This window comes from Cibotium barometz, chromosome 1, assembly GCF_041138505.1.
Source record: "Cibotium barometz isolate CiBa-2024 chromosome 1, ASM4113850v1, whole genome shotgun sequence".
Taxonomy (NCBI): domain Eukaryota; kingdom Viridiplantae; phylum Streptophyta; class Polypodiopsida; order Cyatheales; family Cibotiaceae; genus Cibotium; species Cibotium barometz.
Genome location: NC_141046.1, coordinates 22,681,154 through 22,687,731, shown reverse-complemented (window position 1 = coordinate 22,687,731; position 6,578 = coordinate 22,681,154).

The following is a 6,578-nucleotide window of genomic DNA, read 5'->3' as shown; positions in this document are numbered from 1 at the left end:
CTAAATGAATCAATGGAGAAGAGTTACCTCATCCATCTCTAGAGCAAATCGAAGAAGTTTAACAAAAGTTTGGTGGTATTCTTTTAGGGTCTTTCCTTCTTGGGTTAGCTCCAAAAATTCGTTCATTTTATCCTCTCGAAATCCTAGAGGACAAAACCTTTCACGAAGGTGTACTTTCATGGCATCTCATAACTGATTCTAGCTCCAGTGGTTAGATTGACAACAATGCTTCTAACTTTTTACCTCCAATGGTTAGATTGACAACAATGCTTCCAACTAATTTGGCATTTCTTACGATTTTTAGACGCGAGCAAGGGTGAGCTTGCTTCTTTCATTATATCCATTAAAAGTTCAAAACTATCAAATACTTATTATAGCACCACATTTGAAGGCAATCTGAGATCTTCATTCTCTTGAGAATTACACATCTGGTGCCTTGGGATTGACACATCCAAAGATTATCAGGATTGACATATCTGAGATGATTAGTTTTCTAAAAATTACACACCTAGTATCTAGGGATTAACACATCTAAGAGCATGATCCTTTGGGAATTACACATCCGAGATTCATGTTGTCTCAGATGGGTTCTAGATCTTGGATGATCGTCCTAGTGTAAAGCATTCAATGGATGACATTCACACGTCAACTATTCAAACCTTAATGGAGTTATAATCTTAATAATTTATAATATACAAACTAATGAGATATATCTTGAAATTTTCTCTAAACAAAGTTTCGATCTATCCTTCTATTCAGTCTCTCACTAGTTTCTTCATTTAATCACCCTATGTTTTTCTCACAAAAGGTTTTCTCCCCAATCTCATTTCTCAAATTTATTGTATAAATATCTTGCGTGTGCACCCCCAAGATACAAGCACAATTTCATAAGATGATTGTCTCAACATGTGAGGATATTCAAATCACTTCTATGGCCAGTAGAGATGATTGATTCGTCCTCATATGATAAACAATCACTTGTTTTAATCCCTTGACAGTTAACCTTTGAAAAACAAATCCTAGGAACTAAGATCGGCTCTGATACCACTTGTAAGGTTCCTCCCTTCCAAAAATAGTCCACTAAGTCTTAACTTGGAGAAAATTTCCTATTCATCGACACCTTGACCATACAGAGATTCAAGGATACGATTCATAGGTAAGACCTAGTTCTATCCCGCAGGGAGAGCGTGGTCTTCTAAAATCAAATCACCCATAGGGTAATTGATCACATAAATTGGGCAACTACTAGACTTGATTTCTAGAGACAACGCTTTTTTCCTCATCTTTATGCAAGGCACAGCCGCTGGCCTAGTCTTCTAGAATAGAGTTGCCCAAGAACCTAACTATCTAACGTAGGGCTTTCACTTAATCTGTTGGAAAGCTACCCGACTAATCGGGTCCACCCGTCCGTAGGATGGTGCCGTTAGGGCATTCCATCCTCCCACTTTCCACCCTACTCACGCATCAATTTGTTTTCTAATTAATACTACCACACTGTTTGACATAAATAAACATATTCCTTAATTAAGGCCCTTCTTCACAAGGTTCGTTAAAACAGCCTTCTTACACAATACAATCATACCAAAGACAAGATGTAATTATATAAAAAGTTTATACATGAATCCATTTCCATACAAGCCAAACCGGCTCTCTTATTCTTATTCTACCGATGATCTAGAATTCGGCCTTCCAGCCTCTACATGCTGGGCAAAACCCTACGGGACCATACACCTCATCGTCGGCCGCCGCTGGCGAGGACTCAAGCCGGCCTGTCGCCCTCTCAGGCTCCATCGCTCGATCCTCCCGCTCCTCAGAGGGATGTCTGCGCACTAGGGTGGGCTAATTCACCGCACTAGCCTGGGCCCTCAGAACTAGGCAGCATCATAATCACTCGCCTCAATCGGCAAACCTCATTCTCCTAATGGTATGAGGGATACCATGGGCCAACTCCGGGCCTTACTAACGTCTCCGCCGTTCGGCTATACAAGCACAAGAACGGGACAGTGTCAAGGCAGGGAGAAGTTATACCTGTACCTTAATTTAACCAAGATAACAATCCATTTACTCACTAAACCATAGGACTAGAATCCATGTTACCTTCTTAAGAAAACAATCCTTTTCTCACATAGATTTTAGCATTTCAACTTGAGATTGCGATAAGACATTCTTTATCAAGGCATATGCTGTTGTTTAAAAGAATACAAACTTCAAATAGTAAATCAATCAAATAGATCACTATTAACAATTAATAGAGAAGCCGGGGCCATACCTCAACCCCTAAGAATGATATATAATTGAAAAACAAAATATATATATATACCTCATAGAAATTTATCGTTTATCGTTGCCTTTGCTCGTTATTAACAAGAGCTTTAGAATATAGAGTCTTCTAATACCTTCTCTTATGATTGAAATCATCCAATCATCTCCAAGCTTTATCTTCTCTTACTCATACTGTGACTCCTCTCTCTTTCTAAGATCTATGGCAAAATAGCCTTCTCTTACAGGGCTACGGCATACTATTCTTTCTCTAAAAGAAAAGCTATGGAGTTTTGGTCTCTTTCTCCGAAAGACTATAGCAATCTAAGCTTCTTTTTTGAGATATTAGATAAGAATGAAGGGATATATGCATCTCAAACTCTAGGATTACCTTGAGGCTACTTGCTGTCTTCTCACAGTTTTCTCTATGTAAAGATCCTGACAGAAATAGCATATTGTTTCGGCCATAACTCTCTGATAAAAACTCAGAATATGCTCATATAACCAGTCAAAAGAACGGGAAGGCATCTGGTCTACAAGCGAGCGCGGGCAGAATAGGCAAAAACGTCTGTATATAGCCACAAACGCGTCATCTTTGGAAACACGTTGTTTTTCCACATTTTTAGTATGCATGGACTCTAATGTGTAAAAGTACTCTAAATATGACCTCTTATCACCTAAACTCAAAATTCTATTTTTGGGGATACTTATCTCTTAATAGAACTATTCTTATGTTCTTAATTCTTTTAGGATTTTTGGAGCTAATATTTTTATTCTAACACTTTTCTAATGTTTCTAGCCTTATTGTCTCACTCTTTCTAATTACACTCTCTTTTCTTATTGAAATCTATATTAAAAAACACATGCATACATGGCTTGGGAGGGACCTTACAATCTCCCCCACTTAAAAGATTCGAGATGTCCTCATCTCACGAGCTAGGGTAGTATCTTCGTAAATCCTCCTGTCTCTTTCAAAGCGGTGTCCCCACTAGTTAAAAATCTTCTTTTATCTAAACATTGTTCCGAGTCCCTTATTTCATGTGTTTGGCTTGTTTTATTTTGCCTCCAAAAGGTCTTTATTATTCTAGAATTAATTGGCCTTATTATCCTAATTTCTTGCATCCATATACCTCTCATATGATATGAACCTTAGAATTCCTTATTCTATACTCCCATGTAATATGGTACTTAACAAATTATCATGGTGGAAAAATATAAGGGAATCAATTCTTTACGCAATCTAACCTATGATAGTAATTTCATAATCTTAGTATCGTCTTGTAAAATAGCTCTATTCATCATGCACATTACTTCACATGAATCTTGCACCAATCCTCTTCTATTTACTCATAGAAATACTTGTTGAATTCGATTATCTTTAACCCTGCTATCCCTATTTCTTGACCTAATTTTTGCTCTAGCTCATGATTCCTTATAGCCAGGGGTGGGCTTGACGTTCCTCTTGAATTAGGAGACCTTTTCTTGATTAACATGGAAGGACTCACGTCCTTCTCGATACTTTCTATATAAAAACTTTATCATAGTCTCTGGCTATAATTATCGCTTCTGAAATAGAGGATGGTTTTGCATTCTTGATGAGGTTATTCAAAGATAGATTAAGCTTCTAAATGAATCGATGGAGAAGAGTTACCTCATCCATCTCTAGAGCAAATCGAAGAAGTTTAACAAAAGTTTGGTGGTATTCTTTTAGGGTCTTTCCTTCTTGGGTTAGCTCCAAAAATTCGTTCATTTTATCCTCTCGAAATCCTAGAGGACAAAACCTTTCACGAAGGTGTACTTTCATGGCATCTCATAACTGATTCTAGCTCCAGTGGTTAGATTGACAACAATGCTTCTAACTTTTTACCTCCAATGGTTAGATTGACAACAATTCTTCCAACTAATTTGGCATTTCTTACGATTTTTAGACGCGAGCAAGGGTGAGCTTGCTTCTTTCATTATATCCATTAAAAGTTCAAAACTATCAAATACTTATTATAGCACCACATTTGAAGGCAATCTGAGATCTTCATTTTCTTGAGAATTACACATCTGGTGCCTTGGGATTGACACATCCAAAGATTATCAGGATTGACATATCTGAGATGATTAGTTTTCTAAAAATTACACACCTAGTATCTAGGGATTAACACATCTAAGAGCATGATCCTTTGGGAATTACACATCCGAGATTCATGTTGTGTGTGTGTGTGTGTGTGTGTGTGTGTGTGCCTATGTATATGTATATATGTGTGTATGTATGTGTGTGTGTGTGTTTGTATGTGTGTGTGTGTGTGTGTGTGTATAATTTATTTATTTGTATATACACACATATATATACATATATATTACATATATATTACATAGATATAGACACGCATTTGCATGTTTGTATGTATATACACATATATACATACATACATACACACACACACATATATACATATATTATGTATATACATATATATATGTATGTACATATATAATATACTATATGTGTGTGTGTGTGTGTGTGTATACATATATGTATGTGTGTGTGTGTGCATATACATGTATATGTGTGTATATGTATGTATGTATATATACATCTATAAATATATATACGTACATACATACGTATACACATATACATGTCTATGTGTGTATATATATGTATGTATACATACATGTATATACACACATATATAGGTATACATATGTATATGTGTGTGTGTGTATATATATACATATACAGATACACACATATACACATATACATATATATGTATACATACATATGTATACACATAAATATAATATTCATACATATGTATATGTATGTATATTATATATATGTGTTTGAGTAAATGTGAGTGTGTGTGTATGTGTATTTGCGCACACACACACACACACGTATACACAGATACACGTATACATATACATATACATATACTCATATATAAACACACACATGTATGTATGTATGTATATGTGTTTGTATACACATCATATATACATATAAACAAATACTTCTATACACACACATAAACATTGTTGTTCTTCTTTTATAAACTTACTAAAAAATGGACACTTCTCTCCCACACACACAAACACTCTCACTTGCACATTCTTATTTTTATTTATTTATTTATTTATTGCATCCCTTATTAGTGGTTTTAATCCTCGGAGGGTCGATGCACACAAATTACTTGGCAATTTGGAAAAATTCACAGATAGGTGCCTTTCTAATAATTTACTACACCTAGACTTTTTTGCATCTAGGGTAAATCTTTTGTTATTAGTATAAATGGGAAGGTTTTGGTTTCACACAAACACCTAAGAATAGGGTAGGACTCACACATGCCACCTACCTCAATCATTTCTCTTACACTCTGCATGTGGTGTCGCTCGCCTAACATCTCATTTACTCTAAACATTAGCTAGCCATGGCTAATTGTGGATTAACATTCTGTGCAATGGAACTGCGCATGAATGAGATTCATTCTGGGCTCAAATCGGCTATGGCTGGTTGTGATTAATACAATGAGGAGTGGACGACCTGATACAGAGCTTTCATGGCGGTAATCGGCGGCATCAGCTCGACTCCACCTATAAATAGCAACGAATGGTGAGTGCTTTGACAGTCACTTAGCCTGTGTAATCGTGTTCTTGCACCATGTCTGTTGTGCTTACAACAGTTGGGAGTTCTTCTTCCTCGTAATAGTAAGTAAATCATAATAACGACTCGCTATTTCCTCGAATGGTGAGTGCTTTGACAGTCACTTAGCCTGTGTAATCGTGTTCTTGCACCATGTCTGTTGTGCTTACAACAGTTGGGAGTTCTTCTTCCTCATAATAGTAAGTAAATCATAACGACTCGCTATTTCCTATGATATCTTTCACCATATTATGTCATTCTAATTATGCATATGATTATGGGTTAAGGACTTAATGGAAACCCATAGTATGCTTTGATTGTAATATTCGTGCTATCAATCTTTGATAGTTGAGATGATACACACCTCTCGGGTATCCTATCTGGGATTAATAGTAGAATGATTACAACATGTTCTCTAGTTTCCTTTCAGTTTTGCATGTGGTACTCTGCATACGAGTATAGGCTTAGGACTTGATCGGAACTCATAGTATGCTATGTCTGTAATTTTCATGTTATCTATCTTCGAAGGTTAATATGATTCACACCTCTCGGGGTATCCTATCTGGGATTCGTATTTGGATGATGACTATATGTTGGATGATGACTATTCGTATTTGGATGATGACTATATGTTGGATGATGACTATATGTTCTCTGGTCCCTTCTATTTCAATTCTACATT